The 17,159-nt window shown below is 35.8% G+C and overlaps 1 protein-coding gene across 1 annotated transcript in view; it reads left to right on the plus strand.

Moving 5' to 3' along the window:
* Positions 1-1,756: 1,756 nt before the first annotated feature.
* The window catches only part of LOC116127864, a 35,086-nt gene continuing 19,683 nt past the window's right edge, over positions 1,757-17,159 (plus strand). Inside the window, exons 1-7 of the mRNA XM_031413528.1 lie at positions 1,757-1,844; positions 1,930-2,112; positions 2,768-2,818; positions 2,909-3,031; positions 4,424-4,503; positions 5,335-5,442; positions 6,465-6,591. The gene's annotated coding sequence lies outside the window, so the exon portion shown is untranslated. The remainder of the gene's footprint in view (positions 1,845-1,929; positions 2,113-2,767; positions 2,819-2,908; positions 3,032-4,423; positions 4,504-5,334; positions 5,443-6,464; positions 6,592-17,159) is intronic.

Below are 17,159 nucleotides of genomic sequence, written 5' to 3' on the forward strand. Positions count from 1 at the left end.
AATTAAATACAAATAATCAAATTTGGTGTGATTTTTGGTGTAAAATTTAATACTCAAATTAACTTAACAAAATTAAAAAAAAAAAAAATTAATGGCACTATAGTGCCACGCCAAAATGGCGTGGCGTTTAGCGCTGGGTTGGAGATGCCTTAATTCTATCAATATTATTTTTAATTTTTTTCATACCACTTTTCACAATTAAATTAATAATGTGACATGTACAACGTTGGTGAAAAAATTTTAAATTGTCATAAAAAGGAAAATTTATTTTAAAAAAATCTATAGCTCTACTATTAGAACTTGCATTATCTAAAGTTAAACTTATCACTTTATGAACAACATCATAATCTTCTAAAACTTTAACAATTTTATTATAAATTTGTTGACTATTATGATCCACATCCATTAATCTAAATCCCAATAAAGATTTATTTAATTTACATTCGTTATCAAAATAATGACTAGTCATACAAATATAATCTTGTTTAGCTCTACTACTCCAAATATCGGCAGTTAGAGCCACACTAATATGACAATTACGTATTTTATTTTTTAATTCTAATTTCATTTTTCCAAACAATTTTATTAAATCATTTCTAGTTGCAGTTTTAAAATAACTTTTAAATCCTGGAAAAAATAAATTTTTAATAAATCTTTCAAAATATTTATCTTTAGCCATATTAATAGGTTGATCAGTTGTAGCAATATATAAAGCTAATTGTTCCCTATATATATCAGAATTATAACGTCAAGTAGTACCTATATTAGTTATTTGAGTTTGATTGGTTTATGTATTTCCATGTTGAGTAATATATTTATTAGTATGCCTTTTTAAAGTATTAGTATGATTACCTGCATCAGCTTTATAAATATTTTCACAATACTTGTATCTTACTTTCTTCATGTGAACTCAATTTTCTGTCTTGTAAAACTTATTGAAATGCATCAAAACGTCTAATGTGTGCTTATCGTCGAGTTCGACTGCAGTTGATGAACCTGCTTCTGCTTGAGATGGAGTTGGACGAGGACGACGGTTATGAGGACAACTTCTAGAACCATCAGGAGCTGTAGTAGCACGGGGAGGAAGGGAGGGAATATTATGAGGTGTATCAGATTCTGAGAATGGGAAAACAAGACTATTTGAATCTACTGAATTTACATTAGTAAATTCAGGGAGAATATGATAATTTCCTTTATCATCGAAATTGATGGGATGGAAATATCTATCCATTATAGTTAAAAAAAAAAAATTGGATATAGAAGAAATAAAAAATTAAAGAAGGAGAATTGGAATTTTGAAATATGAATTGAAAATTGCAAAAACTAATAAAAATTAAAATGAGAGCAAATTGACAATAAAGAGAATAATGGAGAGATTTCAAATTAGAAAATGAGAGAATTTAGGATGTGAGAAAATATGAGAGTTTAGGCCTTATTAATAGAAAAAAAAGGGAAAAGAAAATGACCAAAAAGACCATTCCAATTACTATAAAACGGCTATATTTTAAGGGTAAAAGAGGTATTTGAAAAAAAAATTAATTAATTAATTATTTTTTTAATTTTTTTGTCCTACCCGACGAATTGAATGGTTTTTAAAAAAAATAAAAAATATACAACCCGCCAGGCTGCCAGGTTGGTCTATGAAGACCCGCCCTGCCTGGTGGAGTATACGTGGGTCAGGTTGAGTTCGGCTTGATATGGACTGAGCTAGGGTTGACTCGCTTAACCCGACCAATTTGTTCCGCTTCTAATCGTAGGTTACTGCTAACAGTTGGGAAAGTGGACCGTTTATTTTATTTTTAGTTGTATTTGCAGTAATAGCTGCTGGTTACGTTCTCGTAAAGGTAATTAAATGCTTCTCTTGAGGTTATTATGGAAAATTATGCTTTGTTTAGTGTTGTTATGATGATGAAGACCATTGTCATGTAGGGGCTAGAGGATCCCACTAGGAGCAAGTATAAGCTTTTACTAAGCTGTTCGCTTATTATTACTTCTGTAATCCCTCCCGAGCTACCTATGGAATTATCAATAGCTGTTAATACATCACTGATTGCACTGGCACGTCGTGGAATATTTTGCACGGAACCTTTTCGAATTCCATTTGCTGGAAAGGTAAGTTGGATTAGGTTCAAGAAAGCTTTTATTTTTTGTGTTGAAGAATGTTTCTTTTGGATTTCAAGTCTTGTTACTAATGCTGCTTGGACAACTGCTGATTTTCTGATAATCTACGTTTGATGGCTTTATTGTCTTCCTTTCAGTTGTTATTGATGGGTCCTTTTAGAATTTCTGCTATTATCTTTTGCATGTTTCAAGATTTGCAACTGATTTGTAAAATAGAAAAAGACTATAAACTGTTTGTCTTAGCTCTTAGAATTGCTTCATAGCTGGTAGATAGAATAATAATTCAAAATGATTACTGAATAACATTGTTGGAAATATTTTACAAATGCAGATTAAGTGAAAATTCCCAAAGTACTTGTAGATACTGACTTTACAGATTATGTGAAACTACATACTGTAGGTTTTTAACTCTTTTGTCATCTAAGTTGAACATTTCAGATGATGTTATTCAATCACTGCCGTAACCCTTTGTCAAGCACGTATGCCTGCAGTCCTTGTACAACATCTTTTGTCGTAGATCTTTTCTTTTTGGTTTTTTGGTTAAGTTGTAGTCCATATCTCAGTTTACAATGACAATACTTTTTGTGCAGGAGTGTATCTATATGCTAATTTAGTTCTTTACTGTCTGTTGTTTTTCCCTTCACAGGTTGACATATGTTGTTTTGATAAAACTGGAACACTTACATAAGATGACATGGTATGCATATCAAGACCTGTAATTTATTCTCATTTATGTGTTAAAACTTGTTTTCTCATTATGATTTTTTTTTTTATATGCTCTTTCCAGGAGTTCTCTGGGGTTGGATTGCCTGGCAATACTGAGTTGGAAGCTGATATGACTAATGTTCCTGCCCGCACACTGGAGATTCTGGCTTCTTGTCATGCATTGGTGTTTGTTTACAACAAGCTGGTATACTAATTTTTTTTTTTTTTTATTTAGAAGCAAGAGAAGTTTTAGCCGTCAGTTATTCTTTGCTGTATATTTGTACATGCATATAGTATAAATTGTACAGGTTGCAGACATATACTTGAAATTTGGTATAAGTGCCTAATTAATTTTCTTGGATGGAACAATCTTGTGACTGTTTCTGCAATCAACTTTGAGGATCTGTCCTTTTTGAGAATTTTTATTAGAAAGAAAATGAGGGGAATTTGTAGCAGATGAGTCATCTGCAGTTTGTGGTGTTCTGGAGAGAAAGATCGACTTGAATTCTAGACTGTTGTCAAAGTCTTATTTAAGAATTGGATGCACTTTCCTATAGATGATAAGAAACAAGAATAATGAAACAGTGGATATTCAATTCTCTTTACCTGTGGGCTTGCATAGTACCATGTTAAAGAATTATTCGGGTTTGCCAAGTACAACCCACATTGTGATGAGGCCAGGATGATGCAGGTGTATGAAAGGAGAAATAAGGTAGCAAGTAGTGGATAGAGAGGAAGCTTACAGGAAGTTTCTAATAGTAGTAGTATTTTTAGAATGGTTTTAGGCTTGGACAGGTGTCGATATTTGGCTGGACAGCAGGGGAATTCGGTTACACAATTGAGAGCTGGAGAATAAAAGGAGAGAGAGAGCAGACTGGAAAAGGGAGAGGAAAAATATAGGAGGATTATAGGAGGAGCTAGCCCTCGAAGTCTAGCACAATTTTCTTGTTCTGAATCTTATTTTTCTTTGGCTGCTGTGTTAGCTCAATATTTTGATAATGTCTTTGCTGAATATTAATAGAGAAATCCATCAACTTTTCTTGCTCCTTTGCTGCTGTGTTGCTACTGTTTCATTGTTTTATTGAATATTAGAAGGTTGTTCTATCACATTGTTATCTTTTCTTCTTCTGCCTCTCCTTTTACTGCATACATACCATACGTCTGAGGTTTTTCTCCCTGAAAAAGTTCACTCTTGATTCTTAGTAAATTTATACGGATGCCTCGTGAAAATTGATAATGAAATTTTACAGTACAAAAAAAGAATTTTAAATGTTAGTTTCTACTTTTCTACTATTATTTTTGCTGCTTTGTTATTATCCTTGCTGCTTTGTGAAGTGTAATGATTATCCTTGCTGCTTTGTGAAGTGTAATGATTATCCTTGCTGCTTTGTGAAGTGTAATGATTATCCTTGCTACTTTGTGAAGTGTAATGATTTTATGGTATTTTGTATTTGAGCTCCCGTGACTGTATTACAATTCTGTTGAAATTCGCTTTATGCTGCTGCTTGTAGGATTCTTGCTGATTATTGTGTTAATCGGTCTAAAATTTGTTGCTTTAGCTGCCATTCATTCCGTCATATTCTTTGATTGCTTGTAGGTTGGTGATCCTCTTGAGAAGGCTGTGCTTAAAGGTATTGATTGGAGTTATAAATCAGATGAGAAGGCCATGCCAAAAAAGTAAGTTCGAGTGTTCATGGGACAGAGATATTAGTAGCCTAGATTGCTTTTTTAATTGATTTTAATAATATTCTGAACTTTGTACTAGTATTTTTATGGTTTAGAAGTATCTGTGGTTTAAACTTTTTTTTCTTTGAGAAATCCTACCACAAAAAACTTATTCTCTGGGAAGAGGTTCATCGCACACAGACATTCGCGTATAAACTCGTTTGATTTATGGTTTTCTGATTAATTTTGTTGACTTTTTTGAACTACTCTTAAAAGAGTATAGTTTTTCTTCCATTTTCAAAGCCTACCATTTTGAACTTCACCAACTTGGAAGTGATCAGCAAAAATGCTTTAGCCGCCAAAAGAGGAATTCCCCAAAAATTGGAAGTCACACTCGCTCAAAGTTGAAGCCCAAAATTGAAGTTTGTCTCTTAAAGAGGATAGCTATTCTTCCAAGTGATGGCAGAGATTCTCCTTGTTCATTTCTAACCAAACCACCAAAAACTAGCCATCACTGCACAATTCCACAGCCTTAAAGCTTTCTTCTCTCCCCTGAAGACTTTATGATTTTCAATTAGCAAGGTTTATACGAGAACTTTGAGCTTCCCAGCTTGACTCTAAAATTAGCTTGGAACAAAAATCAGTCCACTATCAGTTCCACGAAATTATTCTGGACAGATGCATCAGAGTTCAAATTTGTTTAACAGTTATATTGTTATTAATGCTTCTTTTGGTTTTTATATTTTCGTTGTTTATTGTTTTTCTTTAACGGCATTTTCTTTTTCCTCTTATTAGTTTATGGTTACTATGTAGTCATTTTGGTTGCCTTTTTCTCAATTGCAGGGGAGTCGGTCATACTGTCCAGATTGTTCACAGACACCATTTTGCATCCCGCTTAAAATGAATGGCAGTTGTTGTTCGCATTCAGGAGGAGTTTTTACTTTCGTGAAGGTCTGTAAGTTGCCTATTGCATCATCAAAGCCCAATACAAGTTCAACAATCTTTTTCTACTACAGAATGTTAATGATATGCTATCTATATGGATGTTAGATTCTGTAATTAGGATAGTAGTAAATTTATTTTCACTGTAATAATCGTTTGAACATGTCTCTCTCTCTCTCTCTTATAATTAGGATAGTAGTAAACTTATTTTCACTATAATAATCGTTTGAACATGTGTCTCTCTCTCTCTTAAAATTGTAGTTCTTTTGTTATGCAATTAACAACATAGGCAATGCAGTCAAAGATTTCAAAATTGTGTGAGGAAATTGTTATGAATCTCACAAGTCATAGTGGGTAATTTACTAGAAACACTGATAGAAATTGATATTAGCAGTGAAGTTGTATATAAAACTCAAATTTAAATTTTAGCGAGTAATAAACACTTTGGAAATTTATGATTAAGAACTATTGCATGAAGAAAAAGATGAGAGTTAACAGAGGAGCTAATTTTGGAAAGTTCTTATTGTGTCCAATTAGTTTATTGCGAGTTTCTAAAAAGTTCTTCAAATGATACCCCAATGAATCTCTAGGTCATCCTTGAATTTTATAAAATCAAACTTGTTACATTGCTTTTGGAAGATGATATGATTATTTAAGAGAGACATGAATTGGAAGAACTCACATAATTTAAATATGAGCAAAGCTGTCTACTATGTTGAAGTGTTTCTTTGACTGATAATCCTGCCATGTTTAGACACAGAATGATCTCTCCCTCTCCCTCTCTCTTTTTGTTATCTTTTGACTTATACACCATCTCAACTTGTAAAAATATGGAGATCAGTGAACACTCAATTGGTGAAATACTGGTCTCCTTTTTTCTGTTGTATAAATATATTCATTACTGTGCGTATCTATATGTTCTGTTGCTTTGCCACGTGTATTTTTGCTACTGAGAAATTACATTATAATACAGCTCAGGGTAGGGACTCATCAACTTGTCTTCATTAAATAATTCTTTTATGTCATTACAGGGTGCTCCTGAAACTATGCAGGGTAGACACAGATTTGCCACCATTGTATATTGAAACCTACGAGAAATATACACGTCAGGGGTCTCGTGTCCTGGCCCTTGCTTTTAAGTCCCTTCCAGACATGACAGTAAGTTTACTCTGGATGTAATTTTCCTTGATGAAATATATCTAGTCTCTCTAAAATTCTTGTACCTTTTATGAGCTTTTTGATTGGCAATTATAATTCATTTGCACATTTTATTGTACTTGTGAGCACTTAGATCTCCTTGATGACATACATCTAGTCTCTCTAAAATTCTTGTACCTTTAATGAGCATTTTGATTGGCAATTATAATTCATTTGCACATGTTGTTGGGAGAATAATCATATGGTTTCACAGGTAATTTTGGTGCAAACATTGTTGCTTGCACTGTTTTACAAGTACTTCGTAGGCAAGTTACCAAGTGATACTTTCTTAAAATTGAAATTCCACAATTGATTTAACTGATTAGCTTTTATGTGAAATATAAAAAGAAAATGAATATTTGTTTTTTGGGAGTTTGAACAGATGTTATTGCCAGACACTATAGTCCATTGAGGCCCATATTAGAAAATTAGACTTGGCCGTAGTGACATTCTAGCCTTGTGAGAGCCTTGACTGAGTCCCTTTTTTAACTTCTGCTTTTGATTATGTGTTTTCTTACTGGGTATTGACTAGTACCCATGTTATTGATTTGTATATATACACACACACATTAGGATTTTGTCCCCTGGTTTATATGTTTGTCTATTTACGCTTCGATAAAAAGGCTTGGTGATTTTCAACAAAATGAACAAGTATTTGACAAATTAATGACTAACCCAAGAGAACAGAGATGTATACAAGTATTAACACTGTCCAAAGCTAGAAGCACCAGAAAGGAAAGCTGACATAACATCAGTTCACAGAAACAGCAGTTATTCTAATCTATCTATTTTAGACTAAAACTCGCTCCCAACTTGTGAGCTATCAAGCTAAAATAGGGAAAAACGAAGAAGGAAGAATCTGGAAAATTTCTGTATATTCAGCTCAAAGAGTAGTGTACAGTAGTAGCTCATTTATAGTGATGAGCACTTCAGAAAAATAACATAAATGTAACAAACTGTTAGAGCTAAACAGAGGTGCTAAACAGAAGTAACAGATTTAACAGAACACTTGATTAACCAGGTCAATAATGTTGACCTTCTAACTAATCAGCTTAACACTTTACTAACATCCTCCCTTAAACTAAACCTCCTTGACTCAACTCTTTTACTAACACTTAACACTTCACTAGCATCCTTTCTTAAACTAAATCACTTTGACTCAATTCTTTTACTAACATCCTCCCTTAAATGGAGCTAGGTTAGGTTTTGACATCATTTGCACTTGCAACTTCATCTCTCTGTAATGCACTTGCTGTAGTCTTCAACCAGATGCAACAAAAACTTAAAATTGCATCATATCTCTCTGTAATGTACTTTATAATGCACTTTGCAGCTTCATCGTGTAGTCTTAAACCATATATACCAAGTAAACCTTTATCCTGCAGACTAATCACTGGATACCAACCAACTGAATGTCCCTTTTTAAGACTGATTAACTGGTCTTCCAACATAACTGATCAACCAGCATTTGACCATATAATGAGAGCTGATCAATACTACCACTCAACCTCAATCAAGGACAAAGAATTGATCAACTTCACCAGCAGCATTAAACCACACAATTCACATTAACAGGAAACTGCAACACTACCAGCAACATTAAACCACACAATTCACATTAACAAGAAACTGCAACACTACCAGTAGCATTTAACCACACAATTCACATTAACAAGAAACTGATCAACAACCATCATTATCTAACTCGCAAGAGGAACTTCAATGCAGAATTAATCTTCACTCAGATCCTGATCAGAGTCATTTGAGCAAACTGTCAAGCTTGTACAGAGGAAGTAACGTAGAAGAAGAGACTTCTTGTACTGGAGAAGGAACAACTGTAAGTTTGGACCTGAGAACTTCAAACCTCGAAGTGGACAGAGACTTGGTAAAGATATCTGCTGTTTGGTGTTCTATAGGAACATAGTGGACTTTTAAATTGTTGATTGCAACTTGTTCCCGAATGTAGTGTGCATCCAACTTAATATGCTTCGTTCGAGCATGGAAGACTGGATTAGATGCAAGGGAACCAGCACTTTGATTATCGCACCAAATAACAAGGATTTCAGGAAGATGTAAACCAATTTCAGTGAATAAACTACGAAACCAGGCTATTTCTGTGGCACCCTGAGTAAGAGCTCTATACTCGGCTTCAGTGGAAGATAAGGCCACTACCTTTTGTTTTCTAGAACTCCACTGTAGCAAGTTGGAACCAAGAAATAAACAGGAGCCACTAGTTGAGCGTCTATCTTGAATGCTTCCTGCCCAGTCAGCATCAATGAAGCATTCAAGGTGAAACCTGTGAATTTTAGTGAAGTTAACTCCAAAGTTTGAGGTGCCTTTAAGATATCGAAAGAGGCTTTTACATGCTTGCCAATGAAGTTGAGTGGGAGCTTTGAGGAATTGGCTTAATTGACAGAGGATGTAATATCAGGCCTTGACAGGGTTAGATATTGCAGGGACCTATTGTACTTCGGTAGAGAGATGGTTTGTCAAACAACTCACTATCCTCAAAGGTCAACTTGTTCCCTAAAACTACTAGAGTGGAGCATGGTTTTGAGTCTATCATTCCAGTTTTAACTAGCAAGTCTCTTGCATATTTGTCTGGACTCATATGAATTTTTGAAGCTTTCTTTTATACCTCAAAACCCAAAAAATACTTAAGAGAACCCAGGGTTTTTTAGGCAAATTCAATATTCAACTTATCCACAACATCTTGAACTAATTTATCTTCACTGCTTGTCAAGAGTATATTGTCAACATATACTACTACATAAATAACCTGATTGTTGTGTCTGTAAATAAACAGACTGGGATCAGCTACTTAGCAAGTAAATCCCCATTTCAGAAAAGCATTTTTGAGCTTCTCAAACCAGGCTCGAGGAGCCTGCTTGAGTCCATAAAGTGCCTTTACTAATTTGCACACATGAAGAGGATTTTTGACATCAACAAAACCTTGTAGTTGAGTCATGAAAACTGTCTCACTAAGCTCTCCATTTAAGAAATCGTTATTGACATCAACTTGTTAGATATCCTAACTATATGTGATAGCCAAGCTGAGAACAACTCGAATGGTAGAGGACTTGATAATAAGACTAAATGTTTCAAGACAATCCACACCGGGGGTTAAGTCTTGCTTTGAATCATTGAATGGAGCCATCAGAGTTATGTTTCACTCTAAAAACCCATTTACATACAACCATGTTCATATGAGGTTCAGTTGGAACAAGTTCCCAAGTGTGATTAGACATTAATGCATTAAACTTATTGTCCATGGCAGCTTTCCAGGATGGATGAGACAGAGCTTCAGCTACACTCTTTGGCTCACTTGTATCTAGATGAGAGGTAGAGGAGACTAACTCGGAGATGGGGAGTTTGGCTTTTGATCTAAGTAATCATAGGGTGAATGTTTAAGGAATGTGAACTATTGGACAAAACATGTGGAATATGAACAAGATTAGCAAGGTTGTCAACGTTGGTGTGAGTGGACTGGTGATCATCAAAGGGTAGGTCCACAACAAGGTGAATAGATTCAGGAGAACTAGAGGAGCAATCTGCTTGTAAAGAGGAGATATTGGGAACTAAAGGTGACCGAGATGATGGCACTGCTGATGATGTATTTGGAGAGTGTGAGAGGCTGGACTAAAAGATCAGTTGCTAGTGTGTTAGGGGAATGTGGAGAAGACTCCACTAAAGGTTCAGCTGCTAATCTGCTAGGGGAATGTGAGGAAGACTCAACTAAAGGTTTAGCTGCTAGTGTGTTTGGAAAATGTGTAGGATTGAAGGATCTGCAGATGGAGATAAGGGACTAGAATATAAGGGGAATTGTGATAATTGAGCTGCAGTTGACCTTTGCTGACCAATTGTGGATAGAACTGGTGAAGAAGAAGGGGACATAGGTACAGAAGATGATAATGTGGATTTGTCAGGAGAAGGAGCATAGTTATGAGGCAAAGAAGAGATGACTGTTGTAGTCATCTAAGAACTGAATGTAATATTGAAAACCTTCAGGGGATGGTCCCCCAAGGTCTGAGTGAATCGGTTCTAAGGGTTGAGAGGCTCTTGAACTAGTTCTAGGAAAAACAGAGTAGTGAAGCTTACCAAACTGACATGCTGTGCAGAAATCAAAGGTGTTTGAAATAGTGTTATTTAGTTTTAAGATATGCAAAATTTTAGAAAGAACATTTGCATTGGCATGACCTAAACATTTATGCCATAACATCTCACTGGTTTTGGTAGCAGAAAGAGACTGCAATATGTTTTTATTACTGTCAATAGCAGCATTTACACAAGAAGATAGATCTGCAGAGGAGTTTAAAAACTCATTATGAAATAGAGTTTCAAGCTCACAGGCTTTATTATTACAATCTATTGAAAGTGAAGAAGTTAAAGGCTGGAGAAACTGATTCTGATTAAAAGTTCTAGTTGAGGAGTTGAAGGCTGTGATTGTAGGTTTTGAAAAATCAGCAGGCAAGTTGGCATTTGGAGTGGCTGGAGTTTGAAGTTGATAAAGACCATCCTTAAGCCTTCCTTGAAGAACAACTTTGGATTGTTTGTCCTTAACAGCACAATGGTTAGTAAAGAATTCAACTATAACACTATTATCTTTAGTAAGCCTAGATATACTCAACAGATTTTTGGTAATATTAGGGACACACAAGACACGCTTAAGATAAAGAGACCTAGATTGACATGGTAAATAAGCAAAACCAGTATGAGATATAGGTAGAAGCTCACCATTTCCAACCTAAAGCTACTCATTTCCAGTGTAATTAGAGTTGATGGTGAGCTGAGAGAGGTCAACTGTTACATGATCCGTACCACCTAAATCCATGTACCAGGAGGCATCTTGGACAGTAGATGGTGTAGCAACATAATTGGTAGCAGAGTTGGTGTAATGTGGTGATTGAGTTTGGGACAAAAACACTTGATTGTGAGTACTAAGTGTAGATGTGGGAGAGTCATGATTCACTTGAGTCTGTCCAGAGGTTGAACTAGATCTTACTGGAAAGTTAACTGGAGTAGTATTTTGAGCTCTTGAATTGGTATAAAATGGTGCAGAAAAACCAGTTGGAATAGGCATTTGATTGGAGTTAAAACCAGCTGATATATTGGGATTATAAGCAGACTGAGATGTGTTCTGAGAAGAGTATGGCAACCCTTGATAGACAGCTAGTGGTCTGGGGTAATTAGGAGCAAAATTTTGTCTGATCAACGAGTTGTTTTCTCTTGTATAACTTGTGTCAAACCTCTGATAATAGTTGAGAGCCAGATGTCCAGTTTTACCACAAACTTGACATACAAATCTGCCTCTTGTAGCTCCTTGTCCTCTTCCTCTTCCACTAGCAAACTGTGGAGAATAAAATTGATGTTGTGGTACTGGGTTTACAAATTGGCTAGGTCCAGAGGCAGCTTGATGAGTATTCGAATTATGGTGTGTAAAACTAACAGGTTGCATAGGTACAAGCCGAGATTGTTCAACATTAAAAGGATGTTGTTCACTATGATATTTCTTGTGACTTTCACCAGTTGTGAGATTGGCGAGATGAACAGAACCTCCTTGCAATTCAGTGCTTACAATTGAGTTCATCACTAGGTTGGCCTTTTCTAATCTCAACTCATACTTTTGTAGGATAATTTGTGCTTCTTGAACAGAGTGGATCAAGCCTAGACTCAAGTCTTGTGGTAATGTTAACTATAACAATGTCGTATTCAGAACTCAGGCCATCAAAGAATGTAGTTCAATAATTCTTCATCAGTAACTACTATTCCACTAGATGATAAAATTTCAGCAAAACCTTTCATTTTCATGAAATAATCGTGAATACTTAGACTATCTTTCCTGGAATTCTGTAATAAGTTCTTAATATGTAGAGTTTTAGTCCTTGATTCAGTAAGAAACTCTTTTTCTAGAGAAATCCACATATCGACAGAAAATTGACACTTTGTGAAGAGAATTATGGAATTCTTAATTCTTATTAAACATGACTAAATACAAATAATTTATACAGTAATGAATTGTTATTCTAGGAAGTTAATCCCTAGAAATCATGAAACAATTAACTACTAATTTATAGCTAATTGATTATAATTACTCCCTATGATTACTGCTATCCCTATAATTATTGCTAAATGCAAGAATCCTAGGATTTCAATTAAATTTGAATTTCCAACACTCCCCCTCGAGCTAGGGAGTAGATATTTTCCATCCTAGCTTGCTTATAATCCTTTGAAATGCGGAACTTGTCAATCCTTTAGTTAAAACGTCTACTAATTGATCCTCTATAGAAATGTAGGGAGTGCAAATTAATCTGCTCTCAAGCTTTTCCTTTATGAAATGTCTGTCAACTTCCACATTTTTAGCTCTGTCATGCTGAATTGGGTTATGAGCTATGTTTATTGCAGACTTATTGTCACAATAAAGCTTTATTGGGTTCTTCCATTTAATCTTCAAGTCCTTTAGGATAATCTTGAGCCATAACAACTCACAAATACCTTGTGCCATCAAACGAAATTCTGCCTCTGCACTAGATCTTGCTACCACCGGTTGTTTCTTACTCCTCCAGGTTACCAAATTTCCACCAAGAAAGGTACAAAACCCAGATGTTGATCTTCTGTCAATAACAGAGCTAGCATAATCAGCATCTATGTAGGCTTCTAGTTCCATATTTGTGCTTTTTCTGAAGAGAATCCCTTTTCCTAGACTGCTTTTCAAATATTGCAATATTCGGTATACTGCATAGAGATGGACATCCATAGGGTTTTGCATGAACTGACTTACCACACTCACCGTATATGCAATGTCAAGCCGTGTGTGTGACAAGTAGATTAACCTCCCAACAAGTCGTTTGTACATGCCTTTGTCAGCTGGTTTTCCTTCCATAGACTTTCCTAGTCCATGATTTGGCTCAATAGGCGTGTCTGATGGTCTAAAATCGAGTTTACCTGTTTCTTCTAGCAAATCAAGAACATATTTCTGCTGTGAAATAAAGATTCCTACCTTGGACTGAGCTACTTTTATTCCTAAGAAATACTTTGACTTCCCAAGGTCCTTGATTTCAAATTTTTTTGCTAAATATTTCTGAAGAGCTTCCTTTTCATTTGGATCATTTCCAGTCACTAAAATATCATCCACATAAACTATCAACGTAGTGACTCCCCCTGAAGCAGAATGCTGGATAAACAATGTATGATCACCCTGACTCTGTTTGTACTTCATATTTAACATTGCTTCAGTGAATCTTTCGAACCATGCCCGAGGAGATTGTTTGAGCCCATACAATGCCTTTTTCAATCTACACACTCTGTTTTTGCCTAGATTTATGCCAACGCCAGGCGGAACTTCCATATAAATTTCCTCCTCAAGATCTCCATGTGAAAAAACATTTTTCACATCGAACTGTTGTAAAGTCCAATCATAACTTGCTACAAGAGATAACAACACCCTTATTGTATTCATCTTCGCCGCTGGTGCAAATGTCTCCTGATAATCCACTCCATAGATTTGTGTATACCCCTTGGCTACTAGTCTAGCTTTATACCTCTCAATGGATCCATTCGACTTATATTTCATTGTGAAGACCCATTTGCATCCGACAGGGATGATATGTGAGAAATTTGTGTGAAGAATGGGTCATATGGTCGATTGCCCCGGAGTCAATAACTTAGGAATTTGAAAAATCTGAACTAGAGGCACTTAAAGCATATAAGGAATAAAGTTTACCTGAATTTGCTAGGGAATAGGTACCTGTAGACTTTTCTAATGAATCAACGAGTGACCTCAGCCTTCCAATGTCTTCTTTGTTAAATTCATGCTGCTTTTCACCACTGGAATCATGTGATCTGTCCTCTCTAGATTGAGTCATATTCGCCTAGCTTCGTTGTGTTCCTACTCTAGGACCCTTATTCCATTGAGAACTTTGTGGTTTTCCATGAAGTTTCCAACATTGCTCTTTCGTATGGCGAGGCTTTTTGCAGTCGTTACACCAGAGGTTATCCTTGTTTGAGGACTGAGACTCTCTTTTGCCAATTTTTGAATTTGCAATATTGTAGGCAGATGTCTTTTCAGTATTAAACTTCAAGTTCTGATCATTGGATTTTCCCAACATTGCTGATCCTTCAACTGGTTGAGATTAGAGCATAACTCCCATTCGACTTTCTTCAACATTGATGATAGAGATGGTCTCATTCAGTGAAGGTAAATCTTCTTTTCCTAATACCTGAACTCTCACCTGATCAAACTCAACATTTAAATAGAGATGGCAATGGACCCGATATTTTTGGGTACTCGGCTCGGCCCGGCCCGGCCCGGCTCGAAAAGGTCGGGCTTTACCCAGTGTTCATGGGCTTGGGCTTGGGCCTGATTTTAAGGCCTGACCTGGGGTACGGGCCAGGCCTGGGTATATCTTCAGGCCCGGCCCGACAATTTTAGTATTAATTTTACTCAATTATCTTTATACTATATATTTAATTACAATACATATATATACCCATTTTTCCCAAACCCTAATCTCATCCCATTTGATGAGTATTCAAAAATAAATAAATATTTAAAAACTATTTTTAGAATTAAAAATATATAAACAAAAATTGAAATTTATTAATATTTAAAAATTCACATTATAAAAATGGGCGGGCTTGGGCCGGGCCTAAGGTTACAAAAACCCGTCGGGTCGGGCTTGGGCTCTACCTATCATACCCGTGATTGGCCCGGGCCAGGCTTGGGCCTTTGTCATGAGGTCGAGCTTGGGTTGGGCCAAGGGGTACCCGGTCCCGGCTCGGCCCATTGCCATCACTACATTTAAACCAGTGAGGAAATCATAAATTCAATCCTTTTCAATGAAATTCTTTAACGCAACTGCATTGTCGCTGCACCTCATCTCAATGCACCGATAATGATCCATCTCTTGCCATAGATTCTTCAAGAGATTGGCATACTCCGTGACTGAGCGATCTCCCTGTTTGATGCCGCAAATTTTAGTTTTAATCTCATAGATTTGAGCACAATCTCTTACCTTAGATTAAGTTTCTTTTGCCGTTTCCCATATTTCTTTAGACGTTGTCAGAAACACAAACGTATCACTGATTTTTGGCAGCATGGAATTCCATAGCCAATACATGACCGTGGAGTCCTCTTCATCCCAAGCGTCAAATTTAGGATCTCCCTTCTTGGGTCCAGTACCAAGGAGATGATTTAATTTTCCCTTCCCTTTCAGAAAGGTCCACACCACTTGAGACCACTTCCTATGATTTTTTCCATTCAATCAGTAAGTTGATTGAATAGTAGGTAGCTCTCTTGTTGTTTGATTAAGAGTCACTGCTTTAGACTAGGAGGTAGTGGTTTTCTCGGTTGTGGAAGACAGACATATTTTAGCAATGAAGGCTAAACAGAAAAAGAATAAGAAAAATACAGGATACAAGCAGGGCACAAAGGATCTTGGCAATGAAGGCTTGTAGGATGAGATTTCTAATCCTAGAAAAGAGCCTAAAGCTCTGATACCATGAAGAGAATTATGGAATTCTTAATTCTTATTAAACATGACTAAATACAAAGAATTTATACAGTAATGAATTGTTATTCTAGGAAGTTAATCCCTAGAAATCATGAAAAAATTAACTACTAATTTACAGCTAATTGATTATAATTACTCCCTGTGATTACTGCTATCCCTATAATTATTGCTAAATACAAGAATCCTGGGATTTCAATTAAATCTGAATTTCCAACACTTTGATGTAACCGTAAACATTGATTCAGATATAGATCCAAGAAGCCAACTTACTAGTAGCTTGTCTGTCTTTTTCCACTAGCTATAAGTTGGATTAGGTTTCTTCTCTGTGATTCCATCAGGACCTTCACTTGATGGAATCTTCACTTTGAACTTTGATAAAGGGAGCTGGACATGAAATTAGACCGGTGAGATGCTCCTTCAAGTCATGAGAACCTACTGCAAATAGAATTTGCGATTTCCAAAACCTATAGTTATCCCTAGTCAATTTGGGAGAAATGGCAGGTAAGGTTGAAGAAGACATGGTTGGAGTAATTACAGAACTTCCAGGTTCAAAGGTCAATTTGTGACCTGAATTGTTTTGATTGAGAGAGATCAACCATTTGTGACGTTTGTCAATGGCTTTGATACCATGTGAGTTATCAAGCTAAAATAGGGAAAAACGAAGAAGGAAGAATCTGGAAAATTTCTGTATATTCAGCTTAAAGAGTAGTGTACAGTAGTAGCTCATTTATAGTGATGAGCACTTTAGAAAAATAACAGAAATGTAACAAACTGTTAGAGCTAAACAGAGGTGCTAAACAGAAGTAATAGATTTAACAGAACACTTGATTAACCAGGTCAATAATGTTGACCTTCTAACTAATCAGCTTAGCACTTTACTAACACAACTTAGGTATATGAAGAGAATTGCAGTTTCATGGTATTCTCTTTCACTGGGAAGCCAGAAACTAAAAATTATATTCCAAAAAGGAATGATGTCACTATTGCTTCAAGTGTAAATCTGCCTGCTTCTCACTCATC

The sequence above is a fragment of the Pistacia vera genome, unplaced genomic scaffold (genome assembly GCF_008641045.1).
Source record: "Pistacia vera cultivar Batoury unplaced genomic scaffold, PisVer_v2 Contig196, whole genome shotgun sequence".
NCBI classification, from domain to species: Eukaryota; Viridiplantae; Streptophyta; class Magnoliopsida; order Sapindales; family Anacardiaceae; genus Pistacia; species Pistacia vera.